A 27,935-nucleotide genomic window follows, 5' to 3' on the forward strand; every position below is an offset into this window, starting at 1 on the left:
CGACGGGTAGCCGCATCACTATGGACCTGAAAATGTTTAACAATGGGGTGAGATAAAAATCTCCATGAGTCAGTACCTAAGCCCGGCTAGGGCCTTGATTCATCTAGAGAGTCCTATCAATCAATCACACATCAAAATATAGATATCTCAACCACATGCAACTTACCTCTCACGGCCACACTATATGCAATACTCGACTTGATATAACAAACATAATAATCGATAGCTATCACATCAAATGGCATATACTGGACACCACACATGATTCGATTATTAACGGCCATCTGGCCTAATTGCACATGATTGGTGTGACTTTACAATTCAACTGGCGGTGTCTACCGACGGGACCAAGCTTCGTTCCTTATTTTCGGCGATATCATCTAATAGTCCGTGTGATTCCTATCGCCACAGCACGGACTACCAGGAGTCCCTATAGGGGTTTCTGTCTGTCACAAGCTATAACTCGTATTTGCATAATCCGACATCACGGAAAGGCATGCATCCAGAGAGTCGTATTAATCAATTACATATCAAAATATAGATATCTCAACCACATGCAACTTACCTTTCAAAGCCACATGGTATGCAATATTCGACTTGATATGACAAACATAATAATCGATAGCCATCACATCAAATGGCATATACCGAACATCACACATGATTCGATTATTAATGGCCATCCGGCCTAATTGCACATGATTGGTGTGACTTTACACTACGACCGGCGGGACCAAGCTTCGTTCCTTACTTCTGGCGACATCATCTAATAGTCCGTGTGATTCCTATTGTCACGGCACGGACTACCGGGGAATCCCTATAGGGGTTTCGTCCGTCACAAGCCGTAACTCGTATCCGCATAACCCGACGTCACGGAAAGGCATGCATCCAACAAGTCGTGGTATTCCAATCGTCATGGCATATCATTGTGAGGAAAAATCCTATCTTGTGACCACTCAAGCACGCTTAACAATCAACTCATTTTATCTTTGAATTTAGCCAAAGGATTAGGCAAACATGCTCAAGACCTGGCCATAGGCCTTTTTATGCCAAACACACTATTTACATCCACATATGGTCATGTGGGCATGCACATTATCCACCGAACTTTGCATCTATAAACAGAGTGGTCGATCCTCAAACAATCGTTCAATCAATCAACAATCAACCGAGGTACTCAATTAAATGATCAATATAGGCGATCGATCAAGTATAAACAAGTAATCCAATAACGAATATCAAATGATTGCACACTTATAATCCAATTCGTACCTCAATTAACCATAATCAATCCAATTTGCTAATTGATCATATGCTCGTCTCTAGCCTACCGTTCACACGCGATCAAGCAATGTCAAGCATTCAATCAATCAATCTAGCCCCAACTAGCTACAATCAAACTAACTTAACTAATTAGGGCCATTTAACCTAAACCATGGCTCTAACCTAAGCCAACCCTAACTAATCTACCTAAACACTCTAATAATCTAATTAAACTAATTTCGAACACAATTAGCATCCTAATCGGGGATTAGAGGTCAACTCATTGTCAATTACTCGAACGAGTTCGATGGCGATCCTCGGGAACCTCTGGCACAAACTTTGAACTCGAACGAATCACGGGCCCGAAACTATGGATAATGGGACCAAAATTCTCTGTCCAATCAGCCTACGGGCTTGGCATAAGGTCCAGACACACGGCGCAACATCGCAGAACATAGTCCAAGTCAATTTGGGCCTCGACCTAGCTCGTCGGCCCACAAAATAGGTATAAACGGAACAATGTAAGCCCAAAAACAGGGCACGACAAAGGGAGTCCGAAGCCGTGGTGGCTTCTACCGGGGCCTACGGGCGATGGACGGCTCCGGGGTCAAGGGTAGTTGTCTAGGGGGGTCGGAGGGAAGCTATGGTGGTCGGTAGTGGTCAGAGTAGTGACGGTAAGGGCGGAGAAGCAAGCCCAAAGCAAAACAGGGTGTCGGATAGAGCGGATGAGTCATAATAGCTTGGGTTTTTGGGTTGTTCAGAGTTCCACGGGCGCCGGGGCTTCGTGGGGTTGATGGTGGAGGTTCGTGGGGGTCTAAGGGTCATGGTGGTGGTCATTGGTAGCTGAAGAAGGTGATGGAGGAGCGTCAGAGGCGGATCTCGACGTGAAATAGGGCACCGAGTCCAAAATAGGGGCGTTGGGACTCCGGGGCTTCCTTGAGCTTCTCCGGATAGCAGCGACGGGGCTAAGGTAGTGGAGAAGCGTCGAAAGAGGAGGAGGAGGATGGAAGGTGAGATGGTGCGAAGGGAAGGAGGCTGGAAGAGTCGGTTCCGGTGCAAGGGCAGAGAGCAAAATAGGAGAATCGAGTTCTCGGGCTATTGTTTGGGCTTATCGGGGGCTATTGCTACGGCGATGGTGGCCCGAGGCGGCGGTGGTCAGGGGAAGGAGGAGGTGGAGGAGTTGGGGGTTGTCGTCCAATGAAGAAGGAGAAGAAAAATGGAGAGGGAGGGGTGTTGGCGTGAAAAAACGGAACAAAGGGGGAAGGAGAGAGAGGTGGTGTGTATGTGTGTGTGAGAGAGAGAGAGAGAGAGAGAGAGAGAGAGAGAGAGAGAGAGAGGCTGTCGCCTTTGACCTAGAAGGAAAAGATAAGGGTGGCCCCACTTCATTTATTTCCTTGTCTTGGCATTCATGAATACCTAAGGGCAAAATCGTCATTTCCTAAATTGGCCTAGGGTATTTTGGTAATTTTGCAATCAAGGGTAATTCGGACATTCGACAATCTGATGGAAGGTAAATTAGTCCAATCTCCAGTTGTTTTAGTCAGAATGAGGTTCAGGTACGAGAATTTCCAGTTCCAAGGCGCGATGACGAACAATCGAATCCTAAATCAATTCGATCGCCGATTCGAGAAATTTCCAATTTTCTGATCCCTAATTCCTTAAAATTCAATTTTGAGCAACAAACTGAAATTCACAGTCATTTCATAAACTGAATGTTACTACTAAACAAATGCCAAATTTCCAGGGCGTCGCATAGGTAACCGGCGTTCCATTAAATGTCATGAGAGTGAAGTAGCAATAGTCATCGGCGTTTGTAGTAAATATCAATGGCGATGTGTTAGAGGGGAAATTCCGGTGAGCTCGAAGTAAAATGCTCCCAATGAAGCTCTCGCTGAAGAAAAGAAGAAAGCAAAAAAGAAAAATGGAAAATGAGAAAAAAAAATAGCAAAAATAAAAATGGGATGAAGATCAGGACGGGCGTTATGGATTGAGTGGCCGGGCTGGTATAGATGGGTTGAGCAAGAAATAGGCGTGAATTGAATGTAGTCAGACGGGGCCCGAAAGGTTGCTCCAAAATTAGATTTTTATTAGTTTTCAATTGGTTTTTAGTGCTAATACTAGTTTAGAAATAGTTTTAGATTTTCATAGATTAGAATGCATGTAGTTTAAATAGTGCAATAAATATTTTAGGATTAGAATAATTTTTAAGAAATGTGAAGACTTTTGGACAAAAATTGGACTCCACAAATAAACCATCTCATAAAGCTTTACAATAGGATTTTCCATATTCTCATAGGAAAATGCTAAATCGTTGTTTGCTCATTTCTGTTTCAATTTACTTAATTGCACATTTTCAATACATTGATTATTATTTTCTTTTTAGCATATTTAGGATAAATCTTGAAATCATAATAAACAAACATTGCATGGACATTTAGTGGACAAAAACATTAGGACTCATAATTAGTTAAAAAAAAAAAAACTGCCCGAACACTTTAGTGAATAAACAATCAGGCATAGATACCAAAAGTGCGCTAGTTAAATAACTAGTATAATCAAGTCCTTGAACTTAGATAACTCTGGTTGCCTAGGAAATGAGGTATACTGTCATGCCTCATTTGGTTTATAACTGACCTTAACAGGTTAGAGGCATCTCCTTACATAGAATTCTCATAGAGTTGTTAAAGACTATAATCAAAGATCCTAATGTCAGAAACAGATGTTAGAAGCTACCCACAGAGAGGGGTGGGGAGCTCCCCAAAGAAGCAGAAGAAAAAGAAAGAACCAATACGGTTTAACAAGGCTACTTTGTTTAATCTTGATAAGATCGAACTCCTGCACCCAGATAACGAGCACCCATACTAAAACGAGGTTTTAGTTCTTGTGTTGTGTGGTGGTTTCACCTTATTGATGAACAATTCGGATCATCTTTTGAGCAAATACCTTTCGTTTCCTTCGGAAGGATCGTGACACTTGTTAGAGCATCAAATATTTCAATGATTTCTTATTCTACATGGGATAACTTTTGTTGGAGTAACAGCTAATCAAGTGAAACAAGACAACCAGAAGATCCCACCACATGAGGCAAATCTTGTCTCTTTTCGACAAGTTTGATTGGAAAGCTCGCACTGCTTCCTGCTTTGATTGAATTAATGAACATTCTTTGACGAGTAAAAATAAATAGAATACTGTCTAATCCTTAGTCTATTCCATGAATCACTGAAATTTTGCCTTTTTTATAAAACGAGTCATTTGACTTTCCAGTTTTATTAATTGGGTCACATAACTTCAATTTTGCTTTCAATCCAGTTGATCTATCGGTGACCCATCGTACTCACAATCCATGGACGACACGTACTCACCTATAACTGGACAGAAACTTGAATTGCTGTTAAGTGACTTGATGAAAGTTGAATTAAAGTTTAATGACTTGTCGTTTGAAAATTAAGCCAGGTTATTCAATGATCAACTATTATTTCGGTCACATCCTAACTTGCATGCAATTTAATAGAAGATTCTGCTGCTCCACGTGCGTAAAATCAAAATCGTTTTCCGTACTCGTAAATTCATGAAAGTGCTCATAAATTAAAAAAAAATGAATTTATTTTTCTTTGAGATGAATTTTGGCCTACAGCTTCACCTATAAACATATGTAGCTCTTCCATAATCAAGATGACCACAATTACAAACAAACTATATTATTTCAGACATCTAAGTTGCTGTCAGATCAATCATTTGAACAATCAGAGATTCAACTCTCTTGAAAAGTTTTTTATGAGTTATGACTCTCAACTTCACTTCCAAACTAGTGAAATTCTTCTATAATAAACACTATAGTGAATAAACAATTAAGTTTATGGGACTTGTTCATGTCCTAGTAATTGATCAAGGATGAAGAAAACAAAGTACCATACGCTGACACGGGCACTCCCCACAAGTCTAGGAAGTCAGGAACAAAATTATGCTAAGGAAAACACTAGCGATGGACTGTGCACCTAACTCTTCATAAATATTAAACACGAGGTTGAGGACCGTAACATTAGATCCTCATAAAGAGATTTCCGAAATCAAGCTTACTGTCTAACGATTTAACGTTTATTTCGGACTGTTGGCAGAAGTTCCACTTGTGGTTCTTCCTCATTGGTGGCAGTCCTCGAGATCCAGAGTGATAAGTACGTCTTATTTCATTAATTCACACCACATTTCAAGGCCAGGAACCGGAGCCTGTGTAGTCTACCATCCGGTTCCAATAGCAATATTCCTTCACCGTAGCTTTATGATAACGGAGTCACGATCCTATGTACTCTGCCAGGGGTTTTCTTTGCCTACAACAATAGACTACCTCATTCTCCCAGCCGGTACATCCTATTAGCACCGAAAGCAACAATCCTTGCACGATAAGAAGAGCAAGCAATTATAGGGATATCGGACTGACTACTAGTTACGGTGAAAGCAAAGGACGAAATTGTAGTAGAATGGTAGGGTAACCGTGATTTACCTTTCCACCATGTGACGGACAAAAGCTAGGAATATGACAACCCGAACACCCAACAAATAGTAGGCACCCAAATTGATGAAAGCTCCAATCTTTTGCCATCCACATCGTCACAGAGAAATTAAGAGAATAAAAGAAGATAATCCAAGATGCCGCAAGCATATGTTCATAGCCAATTCAAAAGACGATGAGTTCCCTTTTGTTTTAAAAGAATGTAAGGAACACAATCGAGATTCACAATGATAGTTTTTCATTTTTTGTGTCGAGCAATTGTTTTTAATTTAACTATCATAAATATAGCCAACTAACTAATCAGAACAATGATGTCACTCAATTTTCTCGAATTCCCTTAGCATCCTCTGTTAAGCAGAAGTGAACTAGTAGAAGCATAAAGCTCGAGAAGTGTACCGCAACATGACAACGCAAGGAAATTCTAACTTCTTAAATCCGGGCATCCCATGAAACACCTCCTCGGATAAGCTAGTCCAAATTATTTTCCAAGACGGTGAAATCAGGACACATAATGCAAGTAACCATAACAGCATTTGGGACGACATTGTTCTGTATCCGCACGAACGTTGAAAATGTGCAGCAATGTACTAATTGCTAAACTAGTAATCATTTGGAACGACATTGTTCGTTATCCGCACGAACTTGACGTGGCATTGAAGGAGAGCACATGCAGAAACGCTAGGGATCATGAAGTGAGCATATGTCCCTGCCTCCTCAGATACATTGGGATTTTGCTTGAAGAAGAGAAGGATTTGGCTCGCATTGCCCAATAGGGTCGCTAACGGAGTGCTAGCTAATAGGAGAACAATTATCGCACTCTGCATGTGGATAACGAGCATGCAGTACTGCTTAGCTCCATAGGACTGACTGCAAAACGTATCAGCATTCCTATCTGTTCGAATGATGACATAATACATAAGGACTTACTCACAATCATCTATGAAATCATGTTTGAACAATTCATACACATAAAAAAATATGAAATTTTAGAAGTTGTAGATATATACTTGAAGCCCACTTCATGCGATGCTTGAAGCAAACAGATGGACTGAATTGCAATAACATGTGTGCAACTGTGCAAGCTCAGAAAAAGAAAATGGAGGGGACGGGAACCATCAGTCTCTTGTCCCAAACAATCATATTCAGATGGGCATGACAAATTTCCTAATTCATGACGGAACACCAACGCTACATCTAGCTATTAAGAGATGACATGTTTACCATATCATTCTTTGTCAAACTGCAATAGTCACGAAGGAGCAAAGGTTACTAGCAGTGCATTGTTATCCCGTTTCCTAACAGCGTTTGAGGAATAAAAATGGTATTCTCTCACTTGGAAATCATAGCCAGATTCTGTCAAGAGCTTGGATATTGCAAGACTTGGTATGATCCCACTTTCAATGCTAAAATTCTTTGATTTCTTGGCGTGACTCACTGCTCCCAAAAATGCAGTCGGTGAAAGGAATGGCTCATCCACCCTGTTTGATCAAAACAGGATGAAGTATTATAACTACCAAGAAGCTAAAGCTGGTCGCAGAAGCAAAGGCAAGCAGCAATGGAAGCACTCGAGAGAGCCAGCTCTCCCAGATGACCCACAAACATCACTGAGATCACCTGCAAACAATGTATCATTAGCCTCACTGGTACCAAAAGCCCCGGCAATAGCAGTTGCCCTCTCATTTCCAAGAAAATGTCTTCTTTCTTAAATCCATTCCAAGAAACTGCTAAAAGGCTGACTCTGGCGTTTCTGCCAAAAATAGGGCCAAGAAAATGTGGGACTGTGGAAGAGCTGCTTCTTTTGCAAGACCTACTGAAGTAAATAAAGCTTAACCAGTTAGGATTACCTTATTGCACCCCTGAGTCCTAGAGGTATCATGTAAACCAAGGAGCAGGTGTTCTGATGCACATGATTGAGACGACCGGCATCTCAAGTTTTGGTTTGGGAAGAAATCTTGATAATAAGACCATCATTTGAATGACCACATCTCCGAGCTGTTGCAGGCAATGAACCAAACAGAAACATCATAATTGCTTCAAGCTACAGAATCGTGAAGACCCATGTTGATACTGTATATGGAATAGCGACAGAGCCAATTAACAAGAAAATGTAATCCCTTTGAAGTAGTATAATCACATCACCAACATAAACTAGAATTAAATGGTCGACAGCCCATTAATGATTCTGGAGAAGGAATATGACCATCATTTGTCTCGTACTCTGTCCCGCAAGTTTCCGATCTTTTATGGATTTGTTGTGTATGTGTGCCAAAACTGAACTAGTACAAGCACAAAAACTTGAAAATTACCAGAGAATGACAGCAGAAAGAATTGCTTATTTCAGAAATCAGTCCAGACTTGAACACCAGAAACCACCATATGAAATTATGCAGCAATGTGGTGATTCCCAAACTGACCATCATTGGAACAACATTGTTCTACGTCTACAGAAACCTAACGTGGCACTGCAGGAGCGCATTTGCGAAAATGCTAGGGATCATGAACTGAGCGTAGGATCCTGCCTCCGCTGTTATCTGTGGATCTTGCTTGAGGAAGAGAAGGATTTGTCCTGCATTGGCTCAAATGAGAGCGAGTGGAATGCTAGCTAATGGGAGAACAATCATGGCCATCTGCTTCTGGATACAAGCATGTGACTGATCGCAAAATGTACCGAATGCACTTGCCATTGTTATCTGTTACGGACCAAGCATCTATAAGATGGCGTTTGTAGCAATTCATAGATGTCGAAAAATGAAATTCAAGAAGTTCGTCACTATAACCTAGGAACCCAAATGAGGCCTTGTTTAGAGCATCAGGACTGTTTTGCCATCGCTCAACCTATATCGAGTGGAAGAATCTGAACATTCATTTTCAGAGCGGTGCCACCGAACAATCTCTTTTAAGTGCAGTCAACAAATGTCCTAATATGTGACAAACACCGACATTAAGTTTCCAATCTTGGCATTCTTACACCTAGCTAGAGGGGTGAAAATCACCCATTTAGCACACTAAGCTTATCGAGAGATAAAATGTCCAGTAGATCAATCTTTGTCAAAGTGCAATAGTCTGAAAAGGAGCTACGGTTAATAAACAAGCAAGCTATTCATTGTACTCTGAAAGCAGGAGTGCAAGCAGTCTTAATTGATCCAACAATCACTAGACTCTATTTATTCAACAGGAAAAAGAACTCCTACGTTCATGTCAATATTAGAAGTCCTCTATACATCTTGCAAGATAAATAACAGCCTGGAAGGAGACTTTTATGGAAGTGACATAGAATGATGCTACTTTTTGATTCTTAAAAGATCTTTCGTCTCTTAATTGGTCTATCTGAAGATTAGAACAGGAAGAATTGTTGCGTCTTACCAACATTCTAAAGCTAGTCACAGAAGCGACGGACGTGGCCATGGAAGCACCGGAAAGTGGCAGCAGCAAACATCATGAAGATCACCTACAAACAATATATCATCAGGTTTACCATTGCTCATGGCCTGGCCAATGATAGTTGCTGCTTCATTTTCGGGAAAATCTATTCTTTCTTGAATCCATTCCCCGATGCGGACGCCTTCTTCTCATGGGAAACTGCTAACAGGGGTCACTCCAAATGCGAGGGAAGGTGAGATGAAAAAATCTCCTCAAAGTGTATATTCTGTGATGGCAAATTAACTTGGTAATAGACATATAACAACATTGAGGAAGGTGGTGACGAGGATGAACATTGTCCTTTCGAAGCCGACAGCGATAGTCAAGAGGAGCTTTTCGTCGGAAGAGGTGAACCTTCTCGAAAATGCAAGGGTTGTAAAGAACGATATCGCTGATGCCAGAGGCCTGTTAGAAGAAGTAGATTCCAACAACGTAGATGAGGATGTGGCAGATGGATAGGGTCACGTGGATGATGAAATCCCGCCACACGCCGTTCCCGATGATTCGCTCAGTGATATTAACAAGTCGATGTTGTCAACATCACCAAGCAAGCAACTGTGGAGAGCATGTGGCGGGATCTCCTCTCCACCCGACCTCATCTGTGTACCACATGCTCATCTGCGCAGTAGGGATCCACTTATACTAAAAAGCCTCCGACATCAACGTCATCGTATTCTACAGCCCTCGCATTTTCAAGACGGCCTGCGTCTCCTCCTCCAACAAGAAGCTCCTATGGAGCATTGCAGTCGACCTTGTAGAGACGACGTTCATCATAGTCGCACTCTTCCTCCATGATGGAGTTGGGAGGCAGTTGTTGCTATGAGAATAAGCATTGGCAACATGATCTTCTCACTTGCCTCTCTCAGAATGTGTCTCACCATCATCGGCCACTGTAGCCACACGAAACTCATGTGAGCGGTGGCCATGTGCATGGCCTCAGTGTTGTCCTACATGACCTTCTTCTCCGTTGAGATGGGGCTGATCATGTAGGTGTATAGAGATCAGAGATCTTTCCATTGAAGGTGCGTGCAGGGGTGTGCAATTGGTGTCGCCTTGGATAGGGTGATGAGTGGAGTGTCATCAATGACTCTTTATTTTTTTGTTGCATAAGGTGTTCTTCTTTATGATAGTGCTAGAAACGCGGGGGCAGATGCTACAGAAGATGTGGCAATTTTTCAGTAAGTACATCAATTGGAGGCCACAGCGAGCGGCAACTGGGGAACTAATTATAAAGTAAGCTATATTTGGTAAAAATGGATGCTTTTGTTAGAGCATTTAGAGTAATTAAACACGAATGAACTGAGTGATGTTTGCTAATGTGAATGGGGACAAAAAAAGATTTGACTATGATGAATTTTCAAAGGAAAAACGGTCAACAAAAATTTCTCAGGAAAGTCAATTCCTTTGTGAATAAGAAGTCTTTAACAAAGTGGTTGGGACTTTTTTATTTCATCCATTTGAGCCCGACCCGCTATTTAGTTCAGCCACACTCACTTTTCATTAGCCTCACTGAAATTTCCTAGTGTCGCGCATTGCTGTGCTTGCGCCAAACACATAGCATACAATTTCTGAAAGGACTTTTAGCCGGGGATCAAGGAGAGTTTTCCATCTAGAATTTTGATATATTCATGGTAGAGATTGCGTTGGTTTGCCACTGATTGATAAGGTGGGAAGGACTCTTGGGAAGAAAATCATTCACTTAGGAAGAGACGAACTGAGGAGTTTGTGAAGATGACCCATTATCAAGATTCAAGGCATGGATAGAGTGTTCGAATTTTCGAGTCTATTATGAGGATTTAGATGGGGAGGATTAAATTTTGTGTGGTTTGCATGGAGTATTTTTTGACAAGTCTTAGGGCATTCTACTTGAATTCTTGTATTCGATTAACAAAACTCCCTTCAAAGAGGCACTATTGCATCTATAGCAGCTTGGCATTTGACACACCGAAATCATCTTTGCATACTCAAGTTGGATGTTTATCCCAACAGAGATGTTTAGGCATGCTATTGTCAAGTTTTGGCGCAAAAGCCAAATCTCCAAAGTGATTTCGAGCCTTTCATTATTGGAAGATGCCAACATTGACGTACACCCAACCCTTGATGGTTCAGCCCTTATGATCAACTCCTCTACACCATCGAAGTTTCACCTGCCTCCTCTCGGGGCTTCCTCACCTCCTTCATGAGGTGTTCTCTCTCTCTCTCTTTTTTTCTTCTCCTAATTTTGTAGTATCTTTTTTATTATTCTTTTTATCTCGTCAATTTTTATATTTCATGTTGAACATGCATTCTTCTTGTTATATTGGTGATCGCTTCTTTATGCATCTCATGACCCTTCAGAAGCGGTCCACTGTCCTGAGAGATAAGTTTAGATGTAATGTTGAGTTGAGGACCAACGGTCCTCAATCAGTGGGAATTCTCTCAAAACCTTAACTTGCGAGACATTTATACTTCATAATCCTATGCAAATTCTATTGCAATTAGCCAAAAATCAAGTGGGATATGGGAGAAGAACTCACTACGAAACCAGATTTACTACCTAGATTGATTGTTTACTACCTCATGCAGTGTTTGTCCAATTATGAGTCCTAACCTTTCGAATGACAACGAACATGAATCAGAACACCAAAAATGATATTAAAGCAATCACAAACAAGCCCATCAAGAACAGTACTGAAGAGCGTATAAAAGGTAAAATACGATAAAGTAACTCGATGCAATATCAGGCAAAGAACATTATAATGCCTCATTCTTAAGTACAAGGAGAGCAACCCTGTGAGCTAAAATCGAATAGAATCCTAAGTTTAATTCCAATTCTAAGCTCTAATAATGATTCTATTGCTAATGAACTCTACAAAAGAGGAAAAACAGGTATATAAACTACTCCTTAAATGCACATCCCAATGTTAATGGAATGGGATTTTTATCTTTCAGTTTTATATATTTGTCTACGTTTTTACATTTTCTCTTTTTGTTTATTCATCTGGAAAAAGACCAAGTTTGGATTTATTTAACAAACCCAAAGAAAATGTCTCCCTAAACAAATGAGCCTGAGCTAAAATTAAAAATTCAATTACGACTTCAACGTAAGATATATACATATACATATATACACATATTTTATTATTTTTATTCCCTTTGTTTTATTTTTCCCCTTTTTAAGTCTTATTTTACACCCAAACACATGTTGCACATCCTACAGAAGCATGATCAATTCTTTGCTTTGTCCATCGTTCACCTAGCTCTGTTCATCGTTGTTCCAGTTTCAAAGACTAAATATCATGATAAGTCTTTATCAAACAGGGAAATCCTTAAAACCATAATCCATATTCTAATCATCACATATGTAATCAAACATGCTCAAATCACAAAAAGGATGTCATGGCAGACAATCATCATATAATCAGTAGTTAAGATCTCCCATCTTTTTTTCTCAAAGAACATAGTAGAGAGGTACTTAGCTGAGACAGAAAAAGGACAATGCTATTGACTGAAACAGAAAAAGGACAGTCAGAGAATGAGAGAGAACTTAGCTTCAATCTTGTTGCCGTAAGCGGATGATGAAGTGCTCAGACTGATGAATCTGAGTTCAATTGAGTTTCAGTCACGGTTGTTCGATGAAGATCAAGCTCCTATTTATGAGTGTTTCCCGCGATTCGCAACTGTCAAGATACACCTCCAAATAATCCCTACTTATTTAGAGCTCACCTTGATGTTGAAAGTTTCAAATGATAACAAGTAATTAAAAGTGGTTTGGTTTAAATTATATTTGAGGTTTTGTCCAGATATATAAGTTATTGACATGGAGTACAAATTGAACCAAAATGAACCATGAACGCCCCTAAAGAATCTCCTAGCAACTCAAATAGACATAACATGGAAAGTTCTGTCCAAGTGTACTTCCAGATGACCGCCGACGAGATGATGCAGATCTGAAGATGTTGCCATTCTAGTGCTTGTACCGCGGCTCACTTTAATGTTTCTATCAAATTCCCCATATTCAACTTCATAATATTTCTTCCGTGCTGGAGACTCACTAATTTCAGTTGAAACTGAGAATCGATTGGATACTCATGATGAGCTGACGCCTTATTGATGGTCAGGTTCCTGAAAATGTAGGGTCTTTGCGTTAGCGCAAAATCCAACTTCGAAAGAAACAAAGGCAAGAAAAGTCAGGATACATGCTGGTGTTGGCAGTTGAGATCTTTAGGCAAAAGGCCTGACGTGTGTTGACAGTCGCAAAACTCAACTTCATACGCATAGAATGTGAAGGGAACAAGAGAGAAATATGTACCCCGGGCTGCAGACTCTTGGAAGAGGATGGATATACCCGAAGAACCGCACGAGCAAATGAGTAACCTTGCTTGATGTGCTCGACGGCTCAAAGAGGATGGCCGGCGGCAATGATGGCTGGACTTTCACGAACTGTTTATGACTGCGAAGGAAAAGGTCAAGTGCCGATGTAAGTCAATTCCGCAAGGGATAATAGGATCAACTGGGGAAGAGATGACCATACTGTTAAGATTTCCTAGGGGGTGCTGCTAAGATAATGGTGGTGAAATTCTATCTTCTCGCAACAACTTACCAGAAGTTCCCGAGTCCCACTCCTCATTAAAAAAAAAAAAATCTCCTTTTGTGTAATTTTCATATGTGAAAACCACGATAGGATCAATCTTGGTTTCTTTCGAATTCAAATCAAACTCGCTGTAGAGAACCACCTGGACTCTTGAGCAAACATTCCCCTTAAGATTTGCCCATTTGTTCTCACTTCACCGGCATTTACGGCCACAAGTGTCATTGCTTCATCTTTTGACTATCTATAGGAGGTGATCCTACATGCACTACTCCCTGGTAACTTCATGAAGAGGTCATGAATTTGGCATGTGAGATGCATGACCCCAATGAGATGCGAATGGGAACAATGCAAATGGTATTTTTGTCTAGAGGTCGTGGTCGATCTCTAATTTTCTTCTGCACTAAATAACTAAATAAACTAGCCAGAACTTAGGTATCAACACATGTTACCAATGATCATTAGCTTCTCTATTGTATGGTCCTTAAAACATCTATAGTCCATTGAGTTCGGATTTAAAAAAAAAATTAATTAGAGGAAAACATCTCAAAAATATTCTTGAATGATGTAGTTAGTTTCTAATAAATCTGTCTTCATCATTTATTACTTTATTTGAATGAACCAAATTTAATTTTACTACAAATTATGGATCCTCTCGAGCCTATCTTACTGCATTATATCCAAATTCATGCCCGTATAATTTGTCGACGAGTAATGACAAGCTACCTCAGAGTTTGGTATTTCAAGAAGCCTTTATGCACAAGAAGCAGTGTGACATAGCCCCATTTAGATATGGTCTCTAGTCGACATAAAAAGATTAAATTAATTAAGCAGAGCCAATTTCCTGGTACAAAAAAGAAAAAACCCAGAATTAGACCAAGCTTGAATTCCACACGATCTGGGAATGTATGGTTTCAGTAGCATGTGAGATTTTACTATTTTGGATGTTTGGGATTTTTGGATCATGGGCAAAGAAGTAGAAACCATCATCTGGATCACAACGGCGTCATTGATGACTAAACCAGCCTCGTGTTATACAATCAATTAAACTCTTGTTTCGGGTTTTTGGCAGAAGCAACCGGTGTTTAGGCTGAGACAAACACAAGAATATTAGGATGAATTACCTTGCAAAAAATTTGAAAATTGGTGCCAAAGTGTTGAGCCTTTAACTTGTATGCTTCCTGTCAAATATGGTTTTGTGAAGTGCACATGTATCTGATTGAGGTAACCGAAGTTTCAAGTTTCCAATCAGGAAGAAGTCCCAACAATAGGACCTTCATCTCAAACGACCAACTCTCGAAGTTGTTGCAGGTAATGAAACAACCAGAAACATCATTTTCAATCGGTTCGACTCATAGAGAAAATAAGAGAACAAAAGAATATGATCCATGATGCAGAAAGCGTGTGTTTATAGCCAATTCATAAGACAATGAATTCCCTTCTGTTTTTAAAAAAATGTAAGGAACATAATCTAGATTAACAATGACACTTAATTATTTGTTGTGTCAAGCAATTGTTTTTATTTAACTATAAAAAATATAGCTCGCTGATGAATCAGAAGAATGATATCACTAAAATTAATTTTCTTGAATTTCCTTGGCGTTCTTTGTTAAGCAAAAGTGAACTGTGAGAAGCATAAAGCTTGAGATGTACTGGAGCATGTCAACAGAAAGGACTTGGGGGATGGGAACTATCCATCTCATGTCCGAAACAATCATATTGAATTGCGCATGACAAATTTCCTAATTTATGACGAATACCAACGCTAAATCAAGCTATTAAGAGATGACATGTTTAGCATATCAATCTTCGTCAAACTGCATGAATCTTGAACGAGCTAAGCTTACTAGCAATACATTGTTATCCCGTTTCCTAACAGCTTTTGGGGATTAAAAATGGTATACTGTAAGACTTGTTATGATCCTACTTTCAATGCTAAAATTCTTTGATTTCTTGGCGTGACTTACAGCTGCAAGAAATGCGATCAGTGAAAGGATGGCCTATCCACCTGGTTTAAGAAAACAGGATGAAGTATGATGACTACCAACAAGCTAAAGTTGGTCACAGAAGCGAAAGAAGTGGCAATGGAAGCACTCGAGAGAGCCAGCTCGACCAGATGACCAACAAACATCACTCAGATCACCAGCAAACAACGTATCATTAGGTTCACTAAGACCAAAGGCCCAGGCAATAGCAGTTGCACCCTCATTTCCAAGAAAATGTCTTCTTTCTTACAACCGTTCCATGATTCACACACCTTTTCCTGAGAAACTGCTAAAAGGCTGACTCTGCTGCTTCTGTTCTGCTTCATCCACTAGTTTTCTTACACTTTTGGCAGAATCAGCAGAGTCAAGAGACAATTGCTTAAAAGATTTTCTTAGCAGAAAACGAAGAGCAAGTCGATGATTTTTATAAGGTGAACGAATGCATTTGTCTGTGGTGGCTAGTTATCCAATTCCCACATGTTGTGTCAAGTAGTGGTGTCGGCGACCTACCCTCAAGGGGACAACCACAGAATTAAAGTATTCCAGGTGTGAGGGAAAAATGAAAACTACAGTAGCAGAGAAATCATCATAAAAGGGTTGAAATCCAGCCCAAGACATATCCAGAAAACTTTCTCACCTCTTGTGCACGCATCTTGAAACAATGAGGAAGAGAGCAACCCCAAAAAAGATCAATGAAGACAAATTTGGAACATTGGCAATTCTTCACAGATTGTACACTACAAGATCAATATCAATTGCTATGCTCAATTACTTGCACACGACCACACACACGAAGGTATCGTGCTTCCATAAGCAACTATTCCAACCATCACAGAAAAACACAGAGTACATAACATAATAAAATTCCTTCCTTTTCACTTTTTTAAAGGACTTATTGGATACATGAACTCGTCTTTTCCTACGCACACTTATCCTTACAACTCCTCATTCATTCCTACATCACACGCATAGCCATTATATTCTCCTTCAAGCACACAAACAAAATTTGCTAAACTTCTAACTAATTTTTGCTCTCTTGGTGATTGCTCAATGAACACTAACAACAAACACACATTGACATCATGGCAACAACAACTTCTCTTCCGGTGCACTCACTTTAATTCGGAGAACGACATGAAAACATTTTTACATCTACTTAAGACCTCTTTTGAACTCCATTCCTATAAAAAAAAAAAACGAGTCTTAATACCAAGAATATGCTTCAATGACTTATTCAAATATGCAACACTACTCATGACAGAGATTTACATACTTGGAACATCAATTGACATGCATCAATACACAGAAGAAAGGTTAACAAACCAAAGTCTAAGACGAAATAAATACGTGTGGTAAAATGAAAATGAAGCAAGCATGGTATATGCACGTCTCAGCCCTAGCCTAAACCACAGGAATCAGAAATGGAAAAAGAGAATCGAACGGACATATTATGATGTGAACAAATGGTAGACAACAAGATATTCAGATTCAGGAAGAAGCCTCTCAAATGTGTATACGATTTCATTCAGGCATTTTCAATTTTGAGAAGCAAGAGTGCAACATCTTAGCATCAGTATAAGCTCATACTGAGACTATCACAACAACAATGAAATGTGTTTATATCACTAATAGATCCTGATTCAGCAACAATTTTCACAGAAATCTCAATTGCTCCCCTTTACCTCTGTTGTATATGAAGTACTTCAGAAACAGAGCATGAACTCCTACCTCTCAAATGTTTGGGAAGAAAGAAAAACACAGAGAAGGTACCAATCCAGCGAGTAGTTAATTGCGTTGCGGTAAAAGGGACTACTTCAGTTGTTTTGTGTCTTGATTCCTAGCATCGATCCTCAATGAGCTTCAGGCATTTACCGGACTTTCTTTACCCGGCGAAGCCTATGGTTAAGGATTCACTGTGTTAGCTGAAATGAGTGCTTGCGTAATAGCAGTCAGTGAGGGGAAATGATAAGAACATCATCAATAATACTCCATTCACCACTCAATTAACAGCGATGCTGATTACGCAGCCCTGCGCACTCAGCCTCTGTGGTAAGATCTCTGAGTTGTACATCCATGTTAAAGGCCTCATTGGAGAAGAAGGCTATGTAGGAAAACACTGAGGTGAGTCAGAAGGTTATCCCGCCAACACTCTTTATTAACAAAGGACATCGGGTGACGTCATTGAGGAAGGTGAGGACGAGCATGAGCATTGTCCTTCAAAGCAGACTGCCATGGTTGCTCTGAGCTTTTTTGTAGAAGAAGGTGATGTCAGCCTTCTAAAAGATGCAATGGTTATGAAAGACGACGGCATCAATGCCAAAGGCCTGTTAGAAGAAGTGGATTCTAACAACATAGATGAGGATGTGGCAGACAGATGGGGTCACGCGGAGGATGAAATCCCGCCACATGCCGTCTCCGATGCTCTGCTCGGTGATATTGACAAGTGCAATGACCACGTTGTCAAGTTCACCAAGTAGGGAACCGAGGAGGGCTTATGGCGGGATCTCCACCCGACCTCGTCCATCTGCCACATGCTAATTTGTGTCGTTGGGATCCACGTATACTAAAAAGCCTCCGGCATTGACACAATCGTCTTCTATAATCCTCTTTCCTCGCGTTTTCAAGAAGGCCTACGTCACCTCCTCCAGCAAAAAGTTCATCATGATCATTACAATCGGCTTTATAAAGACAATGTGCATCGTCATCGAAATCTTCCTCCTTGACCAAGTTCGGAGGCAACTTTTGCTACGAATCTCTTCATCCTCGTGACCATTGCAGTGATTTCTTTTGTGGACATTCTAGTGTGTATGCGGTATAATCTCGTCCCCTCTCTAGGTGATTGAGTCATGAGAGAGAGAGTGAAAAAGTTTAGTTAATCGCATCTCCTCCTTCGCGGGAATGCAGGCCTCGGTGATCTATCTTTTTCTTCTTGGGCGCGCATGAGTTTGTTTCCACAAATTTTAGAACTAGAGAGAAATCCAGAGAGAGGCCGAGCTTGGGACTCTTCATCGGAATGAGGTTTTTTTTGCTGGGTTGAGGCCAATATCAAAAATGGCATGGGCAGTATAATTTGTAAGAGTGAGCATGGTTTCAAGATAGAAACCGAAACCTAGAATTGGAGTGGTGGTAACATGTCCAATTTTAGGTTCCAAAATATGCGGGGCAGGTTTCAAGTTCTAAAAATTGGAGAACCTGTTCCGATGGGTAAATTCCAAATTTCAAGTTTTAGATAGGTGCTGGAATCTAAAACCGATAACAAATTTTTGCGTTTTTCTTGATATATGTTTTTAAACGATCTTGCAGTGATGAGTGTGTAGTCCGGAATCACTAATCTCATCCATTTTTAACAATATTTTTTACGAACTTACTTTGTTAATGTTTCACATTTATTCGTGTGTGTAAATATAAGTTGCGGTCCGTGGATTGTACCAGTGAGTAGTGATCATTAAAGTTGATGATTCATTGTAATAGTTAAATTAAAAATACAGGTGGAACTTCAGAAGATCCTAGAATAGACCTCAAAACCCGTGACAAAGTAGGTTTCTGATTTTAAGGTATGTAGGATAAGTTAAAGATTCCAAAAAATAAGAAATCTATTCTGACGAGTAAGTTTCGAAACCACGAAACCTAGAACTGATGACTCATAATAATTTGATTGATTGGTTCTTCTAATGGGCTGCGAATCAGATTCTTTTATTGATTTCCCATTAAAAGTCTAGTTTGAGCATGGATTGATATTTAAAGTTCGAGGGCAGGTAGTTGATTTGGGCACACGAGATGGGCTGCTGTAATGGGTCCAAGTTGGCTTTTTATTTGTTTTTTCTTTCTCTTACTTTCCATATCAAAATCAGCACCTAATTGTTGACTAAAATTCGGATGTCAACAATATCATCATATATATAAAGGTCCGGTAGTTGATTCCTAAGCTATGTGCATTTTAATCTAGGAATATCCAAAACTAATGCTAAACTAGTATTAGCACTAAAAATCTAATAAAATTGACTAAAAATCCAATTTCTAAGCTTTTTCCTTTTTTAAAAATTTTCAGAGTTTTTATTTCTAATATTTTCTATTTTTAATTTTTTTAGGACCTGTATAAGTCCTTAAACCGCTTCTTATGAGGGCTCATCCGGACCTCCGGATCCCTCGGACGTAAAGTAATTAAAGGGTATTTCCCGCAATTAGAGAAGAAAAAGATATGATTAGCAATTTGGAGGTGGGGGTGAAGAAGGTAGATTCCATATCAACTTTGGTTGACTACCTCCGGACAGGGTCCTATAGTAGCATTTTACACCTGGGGTGAGTCATCAAAACTTAAGCTCCTGTGTTGCTAGCCTGTGCTTATGCATAGTGCTAGTAACTAGCTCGCAGCGTACCCCTAGTTACTAGCATCTTGTATTTTCAAAGTTTTTTTATTTTTTATTTCTGAAATATAGGGATTCAAATCGAGTCGGAGCATCCAGTTCGAATTTGTGGGTCCGACCCAGACCTAAGAGTCCGTGTTGGGTCTCAAATTCAGACCGAGCCTGTTTTAAATATATCCAATTTTTAATCCATTTCACTCAGCACACAAATTCCTAAGCCCAACTTGTTCTCTTAGCCCGACCTAGCCTTATTATATCCAGCCCATATCTCCATTTTTTTTTATATTTCTTTTATATTTTACTATTACTTTTTCTTTAATATTTGCCATTATTTATTTCTTTTTCTGTTTTCTATTCTTTTCTTTTTTTCCGGAACCTCTTCACCGATGAGCTTGCCAAAGCAACTTTTCCACCGGCCATCCAACGCCGGCAGTCAACCTTACTCCCACAATGCCGGCCATCTATTCCGGCCATTACCTACCGGTGGTAATATCCGATTACCTGAATTCATTCATTAATAACCTAATCCAGCCATCACAGTGCAATTACAAGGCAATAGACGGGGAAAATTATGCTAACCGGAACCTCATTTCGAATTATGTTGGATATCCACACTCATCTGATCTGTCTCCGGTCATTCTTAGCCGAAAATAGTGCAGAGACATACAAGAACACGAAACAAGAAAACAACAAAGAAAGATGCTCAGATTCGAGAATTAAAAAAAAATGAAATTGAAGAGGATTCCTGTGCTAGAGAACAAATGAGACAAGTGACTCACACTAACGCATTTCAGAAATGATGAAAACATGGACAATTCTCGGTTACACAATTGAGGCACTTTGTCAAACACTTTACCTGCATAGAAAATTCTAAGTTTGTTCGAAAAAACGAAGGTACGTTTTCGTCCAACATCAAAAGAAATCCGTATTAAGGTTACAATACCTCACAAATAATTCAGTGCAACCTTATTTTGACGTGATTAATCCGCGGGGTCATCAATTGACCTCGGTCGTCAAAACTCCACCAAAACAGAGCAAGAAAAGAAAAAAGAAAAGAAAAAGGCAATACAGATCACCTGGTCAATAGATGAAAACGGAGCTCTACGGTTGGAGACGTCGAAGAGGAATTGGACCAGCATCGTATGCTTCGTAATCTCGGTCACGATAAGTTGTTTACTTGCTCAATTCTGATGAAAAGTCGAGGATCGAGTGAGCGAAAAATAGGACAGAACGAAAGGAGGTTTGGTGAGGCTCCTGGACGTCGCACGGTGTCGATCAGTGGCGGCTATTACGACTGTAGAGCAATGAAAAGAACGAAAATCATCAAGAGGGAATTCTTCTCTTCAGTTTTGTCAGAGGAGAGAGAGAACCATCAAGAAGGAATTTTTCTCCTCTCTTTTTGAGCCCAACTTATCGCATACATTTATGGGAGACGGTTAGTAGAGAGAGAAAGAGAGTGGAGTGATGGCCGCCGTTGGAAGCTCTGAAGAAACCATGGGGCCGAAGGATTCGAGCGAAATTTGAAAACAAGATTGGTTTCTTTTCAATCCAAACCCAACTCACTCTTGGCAATCTACAGGAGGTGATCCTCTGTGCGATCCGTGGCAACATCACAGAGAGGCAATATGATTATCACGTGCAATGCACGAGATTCGCTTGTAGTTATGCAAACGGTATTTTGTTTATGGGTCGGTTCAATCCCTAATTTTTTTTCTACTATAAATGACTAAATGAGCTAGCCAAAACCAGGTGTCAAAACATTTGACCAATGATCATTAATTTATGAAGACATTACACAACGGAAACGGCATAAAACACAAATCAGCGGGAATGAAGCGTTGGCTAGAGGCCCAAGCGGACAACATCATGTGATATTGATGCCTACGTAACGTCATGACCTCTTTTCTGATTGGTGCTGCTTATGGGATTATTCAGATGAATTAAATCTGTCTATGCTAGTTAACATGCATTTAAAACATGAACTACAAACCAAAACATGAAATTACATAAGAACTTTAGCTTTACCTTGAGTTGGGGGTTTTGGAGACGCCAAGAGGCAGAACAATATAAGCTTTGTGGCTTTATACTTGAAAACTGAACACAAGTGTCAGCGAAGGGAAGGGGTGTGGCTAAGAGCAATGACAGTGGGGACTTAGCAAACATAGCGACGGTGAGACCGCGGCGGGGAGGTACTGCAGGAATCTCGTTGTGGCGGGGCTCGCTAAACATAGAGCAACAGCGATAATGGTGACAAGCCCAGTGATCATCCCATCCCAATCCTACTCGTAAAGCAGATGAGCAGCGATGACAGCAAAGAGAAGCAATTCTGACGAACCTGAGGAAATTGGCGAACCTATCGCAAGTTGATCACAAACAATTGAAACGCCGGGCTTGCAGACCCTTCACTAAGATGTTTGTCGAAATCTCGAATTGACGAGGAAGGATGTGCGTTCTGCCATCTCGTAGAAGTGGCGCGGTCAAGACCCTAGCCTTGTGCACTTCTCCTAAACCTGTGAAATCTCAAACTCATCTCGCCAAATGTCTTCCTTTTGTTCTCACCCCTCCAAGATTTACGGCCACTAGTGTTATCGCTTCATCTTTTGAATTCATGAGCATGCGATGGCCGGCTATCTGTAGTCCGTGGTTACGTCATGGAGAGGTCATGTGGGATGCAAGACGGTGTCGGATTTGATCCCTAGTTTTTATATAAAATCAATGATTAAATAACTAGACACAATTTAGGCCTCCTTGGAGAAACCAGTTCAAGTTCTTTTCCAAGATGGTGAAATCCTGACATATAAAGCAGCGCCTTGATTTCTGAGTCCGGACTTGAACACCACCAACATATAAAAACATGCACCAATGTACTGATTGCTGAACTGATCGTCATTAGGAAAACATTGTTCTCTATCTAGAGGAACTTGATGTGACATTGAACGAGAGCAAATGCAAAAACGATAGGGATCATGATGCCAGCATATGACCCTGCCTCTGCAGATATACCGGGAATTGCTTGAAGAAGAGAAAGATTTTGCCCAAATTGGCCGATAGGGTCGCTAACGGAATGCTAGCTAATAGGAGAACAACTCTGCATGTGGATAACAAGCATGTTGAACTGCTTAGTGCCATAGGACTGACCGCAAAATGCATCCCAGGCACTTGCCATTCCTATCTATTAGAATTGTGAAATAATACATGAGGACATATTCACAATCATCTACGAAATCATGTTTGCAACAATTCATACACATCCAAAAATGAAATTTCAGAAGTTCGTAAATATATCCTCGGAACCCACTTCATGCAGTGCTTGAAGCAATCAGACTGAATTGCCATAGTTAACATGTGTCCAACTATGCAGGCTTTAGAAAAAGAAAATGGTGGGGAGGGGAACCTTCTGTACAATCAGATTGAGATGCGCATGACAAATTTCCTAATTCATGACGGAACACTAACTCTACATCTAGCTATTAAGACATGACATGTTTATCATGTCATTATTTGTCAAACTGCAAGAAGCCTTGAAGGAGCTAAGGTTACTAGCAATACATTGTTATCCCAATTCCTAACAGCTGTTGGGGGAAAAATGGCAATCTCTCACTTGGAAATCATAGCTAGATTATGTCAAGAGCTTGGATACTGTAGGACTTGGTATGATCCTACTTTCAATGCTAAAATTATTTGATTTCTTGTCGTGACTTACTGCTCCCAGCAATGCAGTCAGAGAAAGGAATGGCTCATCCACCCAGTTAAATCAAAACAGGATGAAGTAGTATAACTACCAAGAAGCTAAAGCTGGTCGCAGAAGCAAAAGAAGTGGCAATGGAAGTACCCGAGAGAGCCAGCTCTCCCAGATGACCCACAAACATCACTGAGATCACCTGCAAACAATGTATCATTAGCTTCACTAGTACCAAAAGCCCCGACAATAGCAGTTGCCACCTCATTTCCAAGAAAATGTCTTCTTCCTTAAATCTGTTCCATGATTCAGACGCCTTTTCCTGAGAAACTGCTAAAAAGGCCGACTCTACCGTTTCCGCCAAAAATAGGGCCAAGAAAATGTGGGACTGTGGACTAGCTGCTTCTTTTGCAAGACCTACTGAAGTAAATAAAGCTTAACCAGTTAGGATTACCTTATTGCACCACTAAGTCCTAGAGGTATCATGTAAACCAAGGAGCAGTTGTTCTTGTTGGAAATTGTGATCCATTTTCTCTAAACTAAATCTAGAAACTACTAGTTAAATCTTGAACGTGAAAAGGCAAAGTGTGAAGCAAACACCAAGTTGAAGAGTCCAAGTGGAGCTTGAAAACTCTCATCTGAAGACAAGCAAAGAGAAGTCCAGAAGAGTCTTAGAAAAATCTTAATACTTGGCGGCATAGAAATGTGTAGAGAGGACTAGAGTTTGTATTAAAAATATTCTCTAATTGCAAATAAAATCTGCCTATGTCGGTGGAATAGCTCTAGAAATAGAGCTTGTACTTATTCATGTAATGTGTGTGTGGGGAGTTGAGAATAAACTCCACATCCTTGTACTCCTCCACCAACACCACCAACTCCTCCATTAACTATATTTGTACAACCATCTTCATAAACTAGTGAAACTGTCCTTTATCCCATAAACCTTGCCTATATTCCTCAAAGTATCCGACCCTTGTTCGTTCCTCTACATCAACTAGACTATACACATATACCCTTGCACACATCAAAACACAATGAGGACCGGCATCTCAAGTTTTGGTTTGGGAAGAAATCCTGATAATAAGATCATCATTTGAATGACCACATCTCCAAGCTGTTGTAGGCAATGGACCAAACTGAAACATCATATTTGCTTCAAGCTACAGAATCATGAAGACCCATGTTGATACTATACAAGGAACAGCGTCAGAGCCAATAAATAAGAAAATGTAATCCCTTTGAAGTCGTAAAATCACATCACCAACATAAAATAGAATTAAATGGTTGACAGCCGATTAATGATTCCGAAGAGGGAATATGACCATCATTTGTCTCGTACACTGTCCCGCAAGTTTTTGATCTTTTATGGATTTTTGTGTGTGCGCCCAAACTGAACTAGGAGAAGCATAAAAGCTTGAGAATTACCAGAGAATGACAGCAGAAGGAATTGCCAGTAACAACACGTTTATCCAGTATGAGATAGCATTTTTCAAAGCAGCACCTTCATTTCCTAGTCCAGACTTGAACACCAGAAACCAGCATATGAAAATATGCAGCAATCTGGTGATTCCTGATCTGACCATCACTGAAACGACATTGTTATGCGTCTGCAGAACCTAATGTGGCTCTGCAGGAGCACATTTGCAAAAATGCTAGGGATCATGAACTGAGCGTAGGATCCTGCCTCCGCCATTATCTGAGGATCTTGCTAGAAGAAGAGAAGGATTTGTCTTGTGTTGTCTCAAATGCTAGTGAGTGGAATGCTAGCTCATGGAAGAACGATCATGGCGGTATGCTTGTGGATACCAAGCATGTGGTATTGCTTAGCTCCATAAGACTGATCACAAAATGTATCGAATGCAGTTGCCATTGTTATCTATTATGGACCAGGCATCTATAAGATGGTCTTTGTAGCAATTCATAGATGTCCAAAAATCAAAATTCTAGAAGTTGGTCACTATAACCTAGGAATCCAAATGAGGCTTGCTTAGAGCATTAGGACTATTTTGCCACAGTTCACTCAACCTATATCCAGTGGAAGAATCTGAACATTCGTTTTCAGACTGGTGCCACCGAACAGTCTCTTTGCATTCCTGAACCTAGCTAGAGGGGTGAAAATCCCATTTAGCACACTAAGCTTATCGACAGATAAATTGTCCAGTAGATCAATCTTTGTCAAAGTGCAATAGTCTGAAAAAGAGCTGCGGTTAATAAACAAGCAATCTATTCATTGTACTTGGAAAGCAGGAGCGCAAGCAGTCTTAATTGATCCAACAATCGCTAGACTCTGTTTATTCAACAGGAAAAAGAACTCCTACGTTCATATCAACATTAGAAGTGCCCCTATACATCTTCCAAGATAAATAACAGCCTGGAAGGAGACTTTTATGGGAGTGACATAGAATGATGCTACTTTTTGATTCTTAAAAGATCTTTCGTCTCTTAATTGGTCCATCTGAAGATTAGAACAGGAAGAATTGTTGCGTCCTACCAACATGCTAAAGCTAGTCACAGAAGCGACGGATGTGGCCATGGAAGCACCGGAAAGTGGCAGCAACAACGAAGATCACCTGCAAAAAATATATCATCAGGTTCACCATTGCTCATGGCCTGGCCAATGACAGTTGCCGCTTCATTTTCGGGAAAATCTAGTCTTTCTTGAATCCATTCCCCGATGTTGACGCCTTCTTCTCATGGGAAACTGCTAACAGGGGTGACTCCAAATGCATGTGAGGGAAGGTGAGATGAAAAAATCTCCTCCAAATGTATAGTCTGTAACGGTAAATAAACTTGCTAATAGACACACAACAACATTGAGGAAGGTGGCGACAAGGATGAGCATCATCTTTTCAAAGCCGACAGCGATAGTCGAGAGGAGCTTTTTGCCGAAAGATGTGATGTTGACCTTCTCGAAAATGCAAGGGTTATAAAGAACGATATTGTTGATGCTAAAGGCTTGTTAGAAGAAGTAGATTCTAACGACGTAAATAAGGATGTGGCAGACGGACAGGGTCACGTGGAGGATGAAATCCTGCCACACGCCATCCCTGATGCTTCGCTCGGTGACATTAACAAGTCCTACGACGACATTGTCAACGTCACCAAGCGAGGAACCGAGGAGGGTGTATGGCGGGATCTCCTCCTCCACCCGACCTCATCCGTGTGTCACATGCTCATCTGCGCCATTGGGATACACTTATACTAAAAAACCTCCAACATCATCGTCATCGTTCTCTGCAGCCCTCGCATTTTCAAGAAGGCCTACGTCACCTCCTCTGACAATAAGCTCCTCTTGATGATCGGAATCGACCTTGTGAAGATGAAGTTCATCATCATCACACTCTTCCTCATTGATCGAGTTGAGAGGCAGTTGTTGCTAAGAGGATCAGCGTTGGCAACATGATCTTCTCACTTGCCTCTCTCAGAATGTGTCTAACCATCATCGGCCACCGCAGCCACACTAAACACTTGTGAGCGGTGGCCATGTGCATGGCCTCAATGTTGTCCTACGTGACCTTCTTCATCTAGATGGGGCTGATCATGTAGGTGTATAGATCAGAGATCTTCCCGTTGAAGGTGCGTGCAGGGGTATGCAATTGGTGTTGCCTTGGCTAGGGTGATGAGTGGAGTGTCATCAATGACTTTTTTTTTTTTTTTTTTGGTTGCATAAGGTGTTCTTCTTCATGATAATACCAGAAACGCAGGGGCGGACGCTACGGAAGATGTAGTAATTTTTCAGTAAGTACATCAACTGTAGGTCTGCGATGAGGGATAGAAATGCAAAGGAATAATGGGGTCGATAACGATGCAATGGAGGCCATGGCGAGTGGCAACTGGGGAAATAATTATAAGGTAAGTAGTATTTGGTAAAAATGGATGCTTTTGTTAGGGCATTTAGATTAATTAAACACGAACGAACTGAATGATATTTGCTAATGTGAATGGGGACAAAAAAAGATTTACTATGATGAATTTTCAAATGAAAAATGTCAAAAAAAAATTTATCAGGAAAGTCAATTCCTTTGTGAATAAGAAGTCTTTAACAAAGTGGTTGGGATTTTTTTATTTCATCCATTTGAGCCCGACCCGCTATTTAGTTCGGCCACACTCACTTTTCATTAGCCTCGCTGAAATTTCCTAGTGTCGC

At 40.5% G+C, this 27,935-nt stretch overlaps 2 pseudogenes; both read right to left on the reverse strand.

Annotated features, from left to right (window-relative positions):
• Nucleotides 1–7,792: 7,792 nt before the first annotated feature.
• On the reverse strand, nucleotides 7,793–9,789 carry LOC125314678 (annotated as a pseudogene).
• Nucleotides 9,790–24,238: 14,449 nt separating this feature from the next.
• Nucleotides 24,239–26,517, reverse strand: LOC125314680 (annotated as a pseudogene).
• Nucleotides 26,518–27,935: the final 1,418 nt, after the last annotated feature.

Source organism: Rhodamnia argentea, chromosome 4 (assembly GCF_020921035.1).
Source record: "Rhodamnia argentea isolate NSW1041297 chromosome 4, ASM2092103v1, whole genome shotgun sequence".
In the NCBI taxonomy this organism is placed as follows: domain Eukaryota; kingdom Viridiplantae; phylum Streptophyta; class Magnoliopsida; order Myrtales; family Myrtaceae; genus Rhodamnia; species Rhodamnia argentea.